The following is a 14422-nucleotide window of genomic DNA, read 5'->3' on the forward strand; positions in this document are numbered from 1 at the left end:
GGGTCGATGATGTAATCAAAGTTGAAATTAAAGAATACCTTGAGACAAATGAAAATGAAAACACAACCACACAAAACATACGGTACACAGCAAAAGCAGTACTAAGAGGAAAGTTTAGGGTAATGCAGGCCTTCCTCAAAAAAGAAGAACAATACCAAATAAACAATCTAACCCACCAGCTGAAAGAACTAGAAACAGAAGAGCAAAAACACACAAAACTCAGCAGAAGGAAGGAAATAATAAAGATCATGGAGGAAATAAATAAAATAAAGATTAAAAAATAGAGAAAATAATCAATCAACCCAAAAGCTAGTTTTTTGAAAGAGTAAATAAAATCGACAAACCTCTGGCCAAACTCACAATGAAGAAGAAAGAGAGAGCACAAATTTGCAAAATAAGAAAGGAAAATGGAGAAATTACAACAAATAACATAGAAATACAGAATATCATATGAGAATATCATGAAAAACTACATGGAAAAGTGGATAACCTAGAGGAGATGGACAAGTTTCTGGAAACATACAGTCCACTAAGACTGAATCAAGAAGAAACTATCCACTTGAACAAATGGATCACTAGGAATGAAATTGAATTAACAATAAAAAACTTCCCTACAAATAAAAGTCCAGGACTGGACAGCATCACCGGGGATTTCTACCACACATACAAAGAAGAACTCATACCAGTCCTTCTCAAACTCTTCCAGAAGATTGAAAAGAAGGAATATTCCCAAACTCATTCTATGAAGCCACTATTACCCTGATACCAAAACCAGGCAAAGACACCACCAAAAAAGAGAATTACAGACTAATATCACTGATGAACACAGATGAAAAAGTCCTTACCAAAATACTAGTAAATAAAATCCAACAGCACATAAAAAAGATAATACATCATGCTCAAGTGGGGTTCATCTCAGGGACACAAGGGTGGTTCAACATATGAAAATCAATCAATGTAATACTTCACATCAACAAGAGAAAGGACAAAAACCACATGATCATCTCAATAGATGCAGAAAACTTTTGATAAAATTCAACACCCATTTATGATAAAAATTCTCACCAAAGTGGGTATTGAGGGAACATATCTCAACATCATAAAAGCTATAGATGACAAACCTACAGCCAGCATAGCACTCAACGGTGAAAACCTCAAAAGATTCCCACTAAAATCTGGGACAACTCAAGGATGCCCACTATCACCACTCCTATTCAACATAGTCTTGGAAGTCCTGGCCACAGCAATCAGGCAAGTAACAGAAGTAAAAGGGGTCTAAATTCGAAAAGAAGAGGTAAAAGTGTCACTATATGCAGATGACACGACAATATATATAGAAAACCATAAAAGGTCCACACAAAAACTACTAGAGCTGATCGAAGAATTTAGCAAAGTAGCAGGTTACAAGATTAATGTTCAAAAATCAGTTGCATTTCTTTACACAAATGATGAGTCAACAGAAAAAGAAAGTAAAGAAACAATCCCCTTTAAAATAGCACCCAAAGTAATAAAATATCTAGGAATAAATCTAACCACAGACGTGACAGAATTATACACAGAAAACTATAAACCATTGGTGAAGGAAATTAAAGAAGACTTTAAAAAATGGAAAGGTATCCCAAGCTCTTGGATTGCAAGAATCAATATTGTTAAAATGGTCACACTGCCCAAGGCAATCTACAGATTTAATGCAATCCCTACCAAATTATCCTGGACATATTACATAGAACTAGAACAAATCGCAATAAAATTTATATGGAACCATCAAAGACATAGAATTTCCAGGGAATAACTTAAGAAAAAAAGAAAGAGGCTGGAAAAATAACTGTCCCAGACTTGAGACAATTCTATAAAGTTACAGTCGTCAAGACAGCATGGTATTAGTACAAAAACAGACATACAGCCAAATGGAACAGAATAGAGAGCCCAGAAATGAGCCCAAATACTTTTGGTCAACTAATATTCAACAAAGGAGGCAAGAATATACAATGGAATAAAGATAGTCTCTTCAGCAAGATAAACATAAGACAAGATACAATAAACCTCCTAGGAGAAAATACAGGCAAAATATCTGACATACATCTCAGAAATCTTCCCCTAGGGCAGTCTACCCAAGCAATAGAAATAAAAGCAAGAATAAACAAATGGGACCTAATGAAACTTACAAGCTTCTGCACAGCAAAGGACACCTTAAGTAAAACAAAAAGACAACCTACAGAATGGGAGAACATTTTTGCAAATGAAACTAACAAAGGCTTGATCTCCAGAATATATAAGCAGCTCATATGACTTACTAAGAAACAACCAAATAACCCAATCCAAACATGGGCAGAAGACCAAAACAAGCAATTCTCCAAGGAAGATATACAAATGATCAATGGGCACATGAAAAAATGCTCAATATCACTAATTATCAGAGAAATGCAAATCCAAAGTACAATGAGGTATCACCTCAAACCAGTCAGAATGGCCATCATTCAAAAATCCACAAATGACATATGCTAGAGAGGCTGTGGACAAAGGGAAACCTCCGACACTTCTGGTGGGAATGCAGTTTGGTGCAGCCACTTTGGAAACAGTATTGAGTTTCCTCAAAAGACTAGGAATAGAATTGCCATATGAAACAGGAATCCCACTCCTGTGCATATATCCTGAAGGAACCCTACTTCAGGATGACAGCTGCACCCCAATATACATAGCAGCACTATTTACAATAGCCAAGACATGGAGATAGCCTAAATGTCCATCAACGGATGACTGGCTAAAGAAGTGGTATATTTATACAATGGAAAACCACTCGGCTATAAAAACTGACAATATAGGGCCATTTGCAGCAACGTGGATGCTCCTGGAGAATGTCATTCTAAGTTAAGTAAGCACCGTAACAAGGAATAAAGAGAAGTTACCTCTAAGTACAGTTATTTTGATTAAAATATACATACAGAAAGCAAGTCACCCCCAAGACTGCTGCCAGGAGGAGCATCTGAATGTAATAGCCCAGCCCAAGCAAAGTAGATTCCGACCTTCTCTCCGTAGAATTTCCTGTAGAAAGACAGAAGGTAGTTTCAGAAGACACACATATTCACTCTGTAGCTTCATCCTCATGTTAATTTCTTTTTTCTTTGTTTTTAAGGTGGGGCATAAATAGGTTTATTTATTTGTTTTTTAAATGGAGGCATTGGGGATTGAACCCAGTACCTCATGCATGCTAGGCATTCACTCTACCACTGAGTTATACCCTCCTTCCATCATACTAATTTCTGATTCTAAATCAAGGGGGCTTTAAGTTTAAACCTCTGACTCAATTCACACTTAAAACATATGCGTTTTCACAGCAGCCCCCAAATTCTACCGTGAAATAAGAAGTATTTTACGTATCATAGAAATACAGATCACTGGTTCACCTGCTGAAGAGAGATAAATGAGAACAGAGCAAAGGAGGGGACGAGGCCGACTCCGGAGCAGATGCAGGGGATCATCACCACTCACTGGACAGTCTGGCACATTCAACAAATCCCACCAAAGATCATTCTTAACAGGCTTGACACAAGTGGACTTCAACTACTGGCCCAGTCATCTGAGTCTGCCTTATCTCGGGAACTTCCCTGGAGCAAATGCATCGTAAACCACAGATAATAAGGAAATGGCTGATAATGATAACAACAGGGAGTGCAATGTCTCTCTGGCAAAATATTTATAAAACTCATGTAGGAATGGGAGAGGGCAGGAGGGATGTGGCTGAGTAAGGAACTGCCCTGTATTCTTTGTATCTAGCTCGTCGGCTGTTCCTAGGTTTCAAAAACAATTCAATGTTACTCAGTTAAGCTGGAGTAGATGGAACAGGCCAGGGAGGCAAGATTAGAAGAAAGGAGGCAGGGCACGAAGCGGTGCCAGGCTGGTCCTGAAAGGGAGACAGACACAGACAGGCAGACACAGAGGGCTTAGGGATGAGGCGGAAAAATGAGGCGGCGGCTCAGGTGTGTTTGCTGCTGCTGCTACTTCCCTCAGCTGGAGCACTGCTGACGCGGCAGTGCTGGGTAAGACCTGTGACTTTCCTCAGCTCTGAGTTCTCTCGGAAGCTTCCGGCTCAGTCTGGAGCTGAGATGAGCTCCGAGGGCTTAGCCTAGGGGGGACTCAGCTCTGAGAACAGCCTGGAGTCCTGAGAAACTTCACGCAGGAACCCCTAGGGCTGGACCAGCGCTCACAGGGCTGCTGTGAGACCAGCTCCATCGTCAGAGACCTGGGCGTGGACCATTCCATGGGGAAAATGGCTGAGCCCGATGCCAAATCAGATAGGAGGGACAAAGTGTGTTCATTCTCATGTGACTGGTCTTTGTGGCCTGGCTCACAGATGGCAGGCTCAGGATGGTGTCTGGCAGAGAAAACCCTGGCAATGGGTTTGAGATGTCTTGGACTCTTTCTTGTTAAGCTTTTTGTAATACATTCTTATCAACTATCCATCCTGAAAATGCCACATTCAAAACTGAAAGAATGTTAGAAGTTGCTTGCTCCAACTGGCCAATGGTAAACACACCCTGCTACAGTTAGAGAGCTGGTCAGGCAGCCTCTGCCTGCATATTTACAATGACGGAGAGTTCATTACTTCCAAAGGTTACATGTCGGCAAGAATGTCAGAAAGAATTTTTGAACCTTAAACAGATGTCTGCCCCCTAGTCCTTGCTGAAAGGCTAGAAATAATGAGGATCCCTTCAAATGTAGTTTTGTCTGATTGTTATCTCTCTCTGTCAAAAACACCCCAATTCTTAACATCAATTTTTCAAAATTCAGCTTTGATTTCTTTTTATCAAACTTATACCATACATTCATTAAAGAGTCAAACAGTTCTCGAACACCGATTGTAAAAAGGAGCAGTTCCCAACAACCACCCCATTTCCTGGTCAGAAGCAACAATGTTCAGCTCCTACTGCTGACTCTTGGAATAAAAACTCCCTATTTCTGACTAATATCCTTGTAACACAGCCTACTGACTTTTTCAGCTTTATGTATCACCTATTTAACTTTCTATTTTGGAAAATGAATATTAAGCTCTCTTTCAAACCACATCTCCTCTACACACCCAAACCTTCATTCTTCCAACCTTTTGATACAAATACATTATAATTTTGATCAGCTCAGTATCCTTGGTTTACATTATTAGGACTCTGTACAGACTGTTCACAGCTGTAGCAAGTTGTCTGCTAGGCTTACTTTTTTATTCCCTACTTTGTTTTTCCTGGAGTTAATAATTGTCTTGGTGGTTCATAGCTTAGATTTCTCTGCGCTTAACAATTCAACCCCATACCTTCTCCTAATGAATAACTTTCTCAATACTTTCCAATTCATTGTCTACAAATTTCATCTCCTCGAATAAATCTCTTCAGATCTCCTTCAACCTGGATTAACGACATGCTAGTCTTGTCACAGAGCTCAAGGGGCCACTAGTGGGAAGCAACAAGGGAATACATGGACCAGGAGAAGGGAACAGATCAACATAATTTCCTTCACAAAACATACGTAAAATAGTGGGAAAATTGTTTTCTTTACAAACACAAACACACACACCAACCCCAGAATCCCATAAAGAATGATTAAATAGCCATCAAACCCATTGCCCTGCCATCAAATTCTGTATAACATAAAACAAAAATAACAGAAGGAATATATCATATAAATATGAATCTCAAGGTGGATGGGGTACACTCAGTGGCAGAGTGTGTGCTCAGCAAGCATAAGGTCCTAGATTCAATCTTCAGTACCTCTATTAGAAAAAAAACATTAGAAACAATAGAAAAATGTATCAACTTTAAATATTTACAAATATATAAACTTCCTCTTTTAAAACTGTTCTACAGGATAATCCGGGTTAATGAGAAAGTGCCTCTTCATGACTGTGATCCTGCTGATAATTGTGGGAGTAAATTAGAGTATGACCACATGAAATAAAATCCCTTATGAAATAATGATCCCGGGTGACAATCATTATTGGCTGCTGTCATCACAAAAAAGAGAGTCAACTGGATATTATGTACCTTATGACAGGAGTACAAAACTTCATATAACAAATATTCTTGCACAAATTTGAACCTCGTTCAGATCAAGCATTTAGGGGAGGATCAAATCACTTAGCTAAAGCCAATACATAGGATGGAGAAATAAGTCTAACCACAGGGGAGAATGAAATCAACCAAACAGGAAATAGAGAAATCCCTCAGCAATTTCAAGGAAAATGAGAAACAGGAAAATTATAGATTAGAACCCACTTGAGAGATATGCTAGCTGCAATGTGTGAACTTAGTCTGGATCCTGATTTCAACCCCAAAACTGCTTAAAAGTGTATTTTTGTGACAATCAGTGAATTATTTTGTAACCCTAAAAAAAATGAATATTCCAATTGTATTTGAAAGAGACCTTGTCATTTCACTAATGAAAGGTTAAGCTACGTAGGATTGCCTTCAAAATGATCCCGAAGTGGGGGAGGGGAAGAGGTGGAGATGAAAGTTGCAACAACAGTGACTCTGAGTTGATAATTCTGGAGATGGGTGACTGATACAGACAGGCTGGATGTGCTGTTCTCTCTACTTCTGTACGTGTTTGAATCTTTCCATAAAATGTGAAACAAACAAAAAGACTTCAGTGATTTAAAACCCTCACTTGGAAGGTTAAGAGGTTTGCCCAAGTGGGTGGGCATCTGAATGGGGCACTGAGATTAGGAAGATCAGGCACCTGGCTCCAGGCCGACCTGGGGCTACCTTGACCCTTCTCTTCTCCTCACCATCCACAGCCAGCCCTTAACTGCATCCTGTCAGCTCCACTTCCCAAACGCATTCTCCCTGGCTCCCACCATCTCTCATCTGGCCCACTCCAAGAGCCTCCGACCAGGCCTCCCTGCTTCCTGGGTCCCTGCAATTCATTCTCCACATTATCTTTGCAAATTGTGAGAGAAAATTACCTTAGTGCTTAAACTATCATGACTGCTTCTCACTGCACTTAGAGTCTACACTACTTTCCGTGCTCCTGATGCCCTTCTAAACCTCGCGTCTCATCACTCTCACCAGCGTTGGCTCCAGTATCTCCTCAAACCTGCTGAGCACATTTGTGCCTCGGGGCAATGGACAAGCTGCCTCTATTCCTGGGGTGACTTATCCCAGATCCTCAAAGACCAGCCTCCTTATCACCATCTCAGCTTACATGTAACCTTCTCAAAGATAGCTTTCTTGACTCCATTTCCCCCAAGTCTCCCATCTCAACACTGTATTATTTCCTTCATTTCAATCTGAAATTGTTTCCTTATTAGCCCGATTATTTTTGTTTGCTCAGTTGTCCTTGGCCTCCCTCCTCCCAGCAGCCTTGCACAAACAGCATAAGCTCCCGGGGAGCAGCCGGCGCTGATGCTCTGAGAATACACATGCTGAGCGCGACATTACAGTCACGTGGTGTAGTGAAACGGTGTCGAACAGCAGATAGAGCTAAGCAGTGAGAATACTTCTCTTATTTTATAATTTAAGTGAAACCTAACATTTACTCCTGTTTAATGAAGAATTTGGTAGGTCTTTGTTCCCAGTTCCTGGACGGCAACCCCTAAAGCCTTGAAATTTCCCAAGATAGGAGTGTCTTTACTATTCATGGTGGACCCTTGGATGGCTTCTGTTCATGAGATAACTCAGGATGGGGACTGGCCAGCCAGAGACACCAACCATGTGATTAGAGGAGTGGGGCTTTGAGCTTTGTGACAAGTGACTGACCATCAGGAGAGGTAGGGGCTCAAATGTTAGGGCTTTGACTTACAGTTAGTGTTTGGGGTAGCCATGTCAGTAGTGACCCAATAAATCATGTCTTTGTAATAAAGTCTCCAGTAAAAACTTGGGGCAACAAAGCTCAGAGCTCCTGTGAGCTTCCTGGTTGGTAACACTCTTGGAGGACTGTCACACTCAGAAGCCATGAGGGCAACCCTGAGCCCTTCCCACTGGAGTGCTCTCCACAACAGCTCACCTGATGAGATCTAAGGGCTGCTTCTTGTCTATGCTTCGAGGAGGAGCACATTCCCTGTACAGAAGGCCCTGTTCGCTGGGGCAGCTGAGGTCCTCTGATGGAGGCTGAAGTTGCACTGGGAAGCAGAAGCAAACAGGTGAGCGTCACTGTCACCACGTGTTCACATGTTCTGCTAATAAAATGTGGTGCTAACACTTTGTGGTCATTTGTAAATAAGGGGCCCTCCTTTGCCAGAAGGGATGGAGGTACCATATAATTTTTCATAATTCTCACCGAGGATTAATACTAACCCCTTGAGGGTCATTTGCAAACGTGGCTGGAAAGGAACACTTGGATGTTACCGTCCTGGGACCACCGTGGGTACCTGGTGAGGGCCTTGCAGATGCTTAATGTCCTACAACCGGGCCAGTCTTCCACAGCAAAAAAAAACTACACCACCCAAGTGCCCAAACTGCTTCAGTGGAGGCAGCAGCCCCCTCCTTGGACACCCAGAGGAACCTGGACTCTGGCTGTTTAGGGGCAGGGTCAATTCTAAAACCCAGGCTTTTTTGTCCCCACAATTCAGTAGTTATTCGGTGACAGCACATGGAATATAAACAATAAAGAAACTTGACATGATGTTATATATTTAGCTTACTCAAGAAACAAAATTTAAATCCAGTCATTCTCCTTCACACCTGACCTACTTTCCTTTCTCCTGTACTAGAACCAGATTATTACCCACCCAGCCTTAGCATGGGTCCTGACTCCACTTACCTCCCTCCCAAACACCACATGAGATGATTCCTCAGCCTGGATGTGGAACCAGCAATTACAACAGGCTTTAGTGGAAAAGAAATTGTTGTGTGCAGATGCCAACTAAACACTGTAGAATCCTGGTGTCCCACATTAGTAATCATGACAGCTGTTTGCAAGTGTCCCCAAAGTTCATTTCAGACTCTCACTGCTAATTTTGCTGGGATATAAATATAAAACATGTGGACTGCTGGGCTGGACTGCTATGCTGAGTCTCTGATCCAGGAAGCTCAGTGTCTGCTCCCTGCAACCAGCTCCCTGTTCTGTTCATGCATGTGCATCAAGCAGCTGTTTAGTGTCCATTTTAGTATCTTAGACAGTGCATTTCAGTATGGTCTTCATCCACAAATACGTGTACCACACAGTAATAATGATCAATCTCAGTCTTTGCTTTCTTTTGTCTTAGAGAGTCAGATAAACGGATAGCAAGGTAACAAAGTCATAGAGCGCTATAATATAGTATTTCCTTTATTTCAATGACAGGATTTATTTAAAGAGCTTAGATATAACATCTTTGCATTTATGGCATCATTTAGCGTCTGAAGCTCTTACATTTTACAAACTTCATTTCATGCGAGATGTTGTCAGTTAGAGAAGTGCTTCTGAATTTGAGGGGTTGCTGTCATCTCAGATGGAGTCCCTAAAAAATGTCAAAACTCTGCAGTATTGTCATCATGACAAGAACTCAGACAGATGAAATTTGGAAAGCCCTGTGATTTACTAGTGCACAGACAGAAAATGGTATTTCAGAGGGAAAAAGCCTGAATTACAGAAAATGATAAATGAAATGGTCTAACATGCATTTCCCTTACAAAGAACTAATACTTCTTTGGTTGATAATAACATCTGTCACTAATTATGAAAAGAGCTGGCAAATGCATAGTACTTACTATTAGCCAGGGCTGTTCTAAAATTCAAGCAGATTCATTAATCCCCATAGCATCTCTACGAGGTGGGTACTATTATTATCCCCATTTTATTGATGAGGAACTTGATAAACACAGAGGCTAAATGACTTTTACAAGGTAGACAGCGAGAAACCAGCACAAGTGTTCCAGCCTGAGTCTATGCTCTTGGCCACTTCTACCTTTTTTTTTCTTTTTTTTTTTGGTGGCAGGGAGATAATAAGGTAATTCTGGTGGGGGGTGGGGAGGTAATTAGGGTTATTTGCCTATTTTAGAGGAGGTGTTGGGGGCTGAACCCAGGACTTTATGCGTGCTAAGCATGCGCCCCATCACTTGAGCTGTACCCTCACCTCTCGAGTCTATGCTCTTAGATGCTAATCCACACTGCCCCACATGGTAACTCTGGGGGAACTACAGTTCATTCATTCACCCACTTGTTAAACTCAGCCTTCTTGGTGCCTGGGATTCAGCAGTGAACAAGACAACATGGTTCCTGCCCTAAATGGGCTTGTCGACTCCTGACATATTATCTTCATTTTACCCAGGAAGTAACAAGGTCAAGAAGACTTAACTTTTCCTGTTAACACCGGAGGATACATGAAGTGCTTTATTTCATTTCTGCCATTTGACTTACACCATGGGAAGGGAAAGCTGCCTTGCAGATCCCGGAGCTCACAAGCCAGTTAATCCTGAATTTTTTTTTAAAACTGTCCCTTACTTGATACTTGATCTGAGAAAGGATGAAGTAAACCTAAATAGATTCTAAGAAAGCGTGTGGTTTATACAGGGTAAATAACCAGCCACTGTTTACTATCCTAACAGGAATCTGTAGGCATATTTCTTTTCTTTCCCTTTTTTCATTTTTATGGGCAGCTTTTAAAAACCAAACCAAACCAACAAAACCAAATCACTTATAATTCAACAGCAGGTTCTAAATCACCCCCAAGACAGCAGCTAAACTCGGTTTAGACTTACAGTGCGGCTCCTGGTGGTTGGATTGATGAATGTATCTCTATCCTGAATATAAAAGTCGTTCACGCAGCTCTTCTCAAATAGGGCAATGAAAAACTCTTGTTCCGGTTGTTGATACTTTCATCCACTTGGAGGACTTTCATAAAACAGCTGAAGGTATCAAAGGCTGAGGACACGGTTTTCAGATGATTGGGATTCAGAGGCAATTTTATGTACAGTATCTCAGCGTATGTACAGAGCACCTCCCACAGGGTGTGTACATTTGCAAATACAAGCTTGTCATCCAAAACCTATATTGGGAGAATGAAAACACAAACCAGGAAACTATTTTCACATTTTTAGTACACAGATTTTTCTTACATTGCTGGTAGTTAAAGCACTTGTGCAAACACACACAGATATGACACTGGTAAAAGTGAAGATATAATGAAAATAGATTTGCAAACCATCATATATTTTTGCCTTAAAGTTAATTTCTTTGTTGAAATTACTGAAAAGTTATTTAAAATCCTTACAATTCATTCATAAAATAACCAATGTTTTAGATGAAGAAAAGTAAACGTTAACTTTTAGTCCAAATTAGTAACTAAAAATAGAAACACGAAAAAATTCTTTGCAGGGGCATTGTAATGACAATTTTTTAAATTTCTTAAAACTAGGACTATTTACATATCTGTTCAATATAATGTTAAACAGCCATTAAAAGGGATTTAAAAGAATTATATTTATTGATATGGAATATATAATAAAAGGAAAAAGAAAAAAATGTGAAATAATAATTTTCATTTTTGGAAGGGAAAAATATCTACATTTGAACAAAAAAATGTTTAGAAGGATTTTAAGATTCTTTATGTATAACTAAGGTACAGATGATTTTTAATTCCACTGTTTTTAATTCCATTGGATTTTAATTCCAATGTTCTTTCATTTTCAATTTTGGGGGAAATTTTTATAATAAAAAAACTTTAAAATTGTTCTTGCATAAATACATTAATAAATATATTTATGACTACATTCTCTGGCTATTAAAAAAATCTCCTAGCTTTGGATCTGAAACATACATTCCATAATGCAGATTCAGACTGACTCGCCTCCCAGTCCAGAGCGAAGGCACGGCTAGGGTGACATGTTTCAAATATCATTCCAGGGAACATGCAGGCTCCCAGGCAACGGCTGCAAAGGGACTGACACTGATCTGCTTCCTCCCAGCTGCAGACCATCACAGATGAGTTTAGATTCATAGGCTCAAGTTTTCTCTGTCAAAAGAAATCAGAAAATGTTAGGCTTTTACTTTCACCAAGGGAACAAGAAGTTGTTTGATTTTCTTTTATTAAAAAAAAAACAACAAACCAATTTGAACCTGAAGAAAAGACATTTGCTCAAAATACCACAGTAGCAATGAAGGTGCTCTGGCTGGCAGGGACTTGTTGGATTCCTGTGAGTGCTGGACTCCTCACATGGAATTCCCTTGGCACTCCAGAAGGCCTGTGGTTGTCCCCATGGGTTTGTGGCCATATGTGGTGCACAAAAGTCTCTGGCTTTGCCACAATTTCAAAGCCTTTTTTGGCTTATGAAAGGCTTTGCACTCAAATGGAGTTTTCTTGAGTCCACTCACTGATGTCATTCACCAGAGTTATAGTCCAGATCTGACATTCTAGACTCTTAAAATCTTGCAGACATTCAAATGGTTCAGGTTTGGATGTGTATTCACCTCTGCAGGCCTGGACCAAATTCCATAAAGCCACCCGGACAAGTTCAGCAAAATGCAAAGACATTTTTCTTTCTGCAAGACTGAAATGTCTGTGAAGCTATAAAAACTTCTGCATCTACAAAAATAGGGAACCAACTACTCAATAACATATCTATCCATAATGCATGGACATTTGAAAAAATACTGTATTTACTCCTATTAAATTCTATCTGGCTTTTGCCAAATTGTGTCCTAAACTGTAAGGAAAGTATATAAATGTAGAGAATTTTTGACCTTTTAAGAGAAAAAGGAACCCTCCTACTCGGTTGGTGGGAATGTAAATGTTGCAGCCACCATGGAGGACAGTATAGAGTTTCCTTAAAAAACTGAAAATATACTTCCGTGTGATCCAGCAATCCCATTCATGGGTATATGTCTGGAGAAAAATATAATTCAAAAAGACACATGCACCCCAGTGTTCACAGCAGCACTATTTACAATAGCCAACACACTGAAACAACCCAAATGTTCACTGGCAGATGACTGGATAAAGAAGTTGTGGTATATTATATATATATGTATATTTACATATATACATGCATATACACACACATATATACACATGAACACACACACACAATGGAATACTGCTCAGCCATTAAAAAATTAAATAATGTCTTTTGCAATAACATGGATGGACCTACAGGGTATTATGCTAAGTGAAATATGTCAGAGAAAGAAAAACAAATATTCTATTTATTAACTTATATGTATATCTAAAAAATAAAACAAATTAATTACTATAATAAAACAGAAATAGACTCACAGGTACACAGAACAGACTGGTGGTTACCAATGGGGAGAAGGAGGAGAGGGAGGCAGGAAGGGGGAAAGGGATTGAGAGGTAAAAACTACTATGTATAAAATGGATAGGTTATAGGGCTGTATCATACAGCACAGGGAAATATAGCCATTATTTTATGGTGACATTTAATGGAATATAATATATAAAGATGTTGAGCCTCTGTGTTGTACACCTGAAAATAATATGATGGAAATCAACTACTCAATTATAAAATACTTAATCAAAGTTTTTTTCATATTATTTGCAATAAGTTAGAAGCCAGCACTGTCAATAGAAACATAGTGCAAGTCACAATTTTCCAGTAATCCCATTTAGACAATAAAAAGGAACAAGTGTAATTAATTCCAGGAATAATTATATTTATCCCAAAATATCCAATATACTATCATTTCAAAAGTGTGATTAACAATTTTAAAACTTATTAATAAATATTTTACATTATTTTTGCTGTACAAAGTCTTGAAAATCTATTATGTATTTTCCACTTATAGAATATCTCAATTCACAATAGCCACATGTGGCTGGTGGCTACCATACTAGACAGAGCTGATTACACCATTCACACTTCTGATAAATTACCTGCTCTTATTTATTTAAAAATCTTCCAGAAAAGGCTTTAGATATTCCCTATATCTAACAAAGCAACCTTGACGGGTGAGGAATATCTTCATTATAAAGTGAAAAATAAAGGTAAGAGAGCCATGGTTACATGTAAGTTAATGTAACAATTCCTTCTTAATTCATTCAGGACTTTACAATCTTTCTTCATATTCCAAGGATTCACTGTCACTGTGCAATGTTTTTCACTATAATCATCTTTGGAATTGAGAGGCTTCTGATGACCCTGCTTTGTGCATCTGTACATAAAAGAAAATAACAAACAGAGAAAAAGACCTTATTAAAGATAATTTAGGGGGGTATAGTGCAAGTGAAAGATCATATTCTTAGCATGCACAAGGGCCTGGGTTCAATCCCCAGAACTTCTTATAAAAATAAAATAAATAAAAACTTAATTACCACCCCCTGCAAAAAATTAATTAATTATTTTAATTAAAATTTAAAAAAAGATAATTTAGAGAAGCCTTATCAGGCTACAAGAGCTACAATGAATGCCCCTCCCCCATTAATTTAGAAGAAGTTTCACAATATTTCCCAACATAAAGGCTAAAATATAATTCGGAACACTTCCTGATGGTCAGCATCATT

The 14422-nt window shown here is 39.1% G+C and overlaps 1 long non-coding RNA gene across 1 annotated transcript; it reads right to left on the bottom strand.

Annotated features, from left to right (window-relative positions):
* Positions 1-1820: 1820 nt before the first annotated feature.
* Positions 1821-11060, bottom strand: LOC141577830 (uncharacterized). Its single transcript, XR_012507298.1, has 3 exons — positions 10665-11060; positions 7990-8104; positions 1821-3042 (listed from the first exon to the last, which is right to left on the bottom strand). It is a non-coding gene; the product is annotated as an uncharacterized LOC141577830 (long non-coding RNA).
* Between the last annotated feature and the right edge of the window lie 3362 nt (positions 11061-14422).

This window comes from Camelus bactrianus, chromosome 6, assembly GCF_048773025.1.
Source record: "Camelus bactrianus isolate YW-2024 breed Bactrian camel chromosome 6, ASM4877302v1, whole genome shotgun sequence".
NCBI classification, from domain to species: Eukaryota; Metazoa; Chordata; class Mammalia; order Artiodactyla; family Camelidae; genus Camelus; species Camelus bactrianus.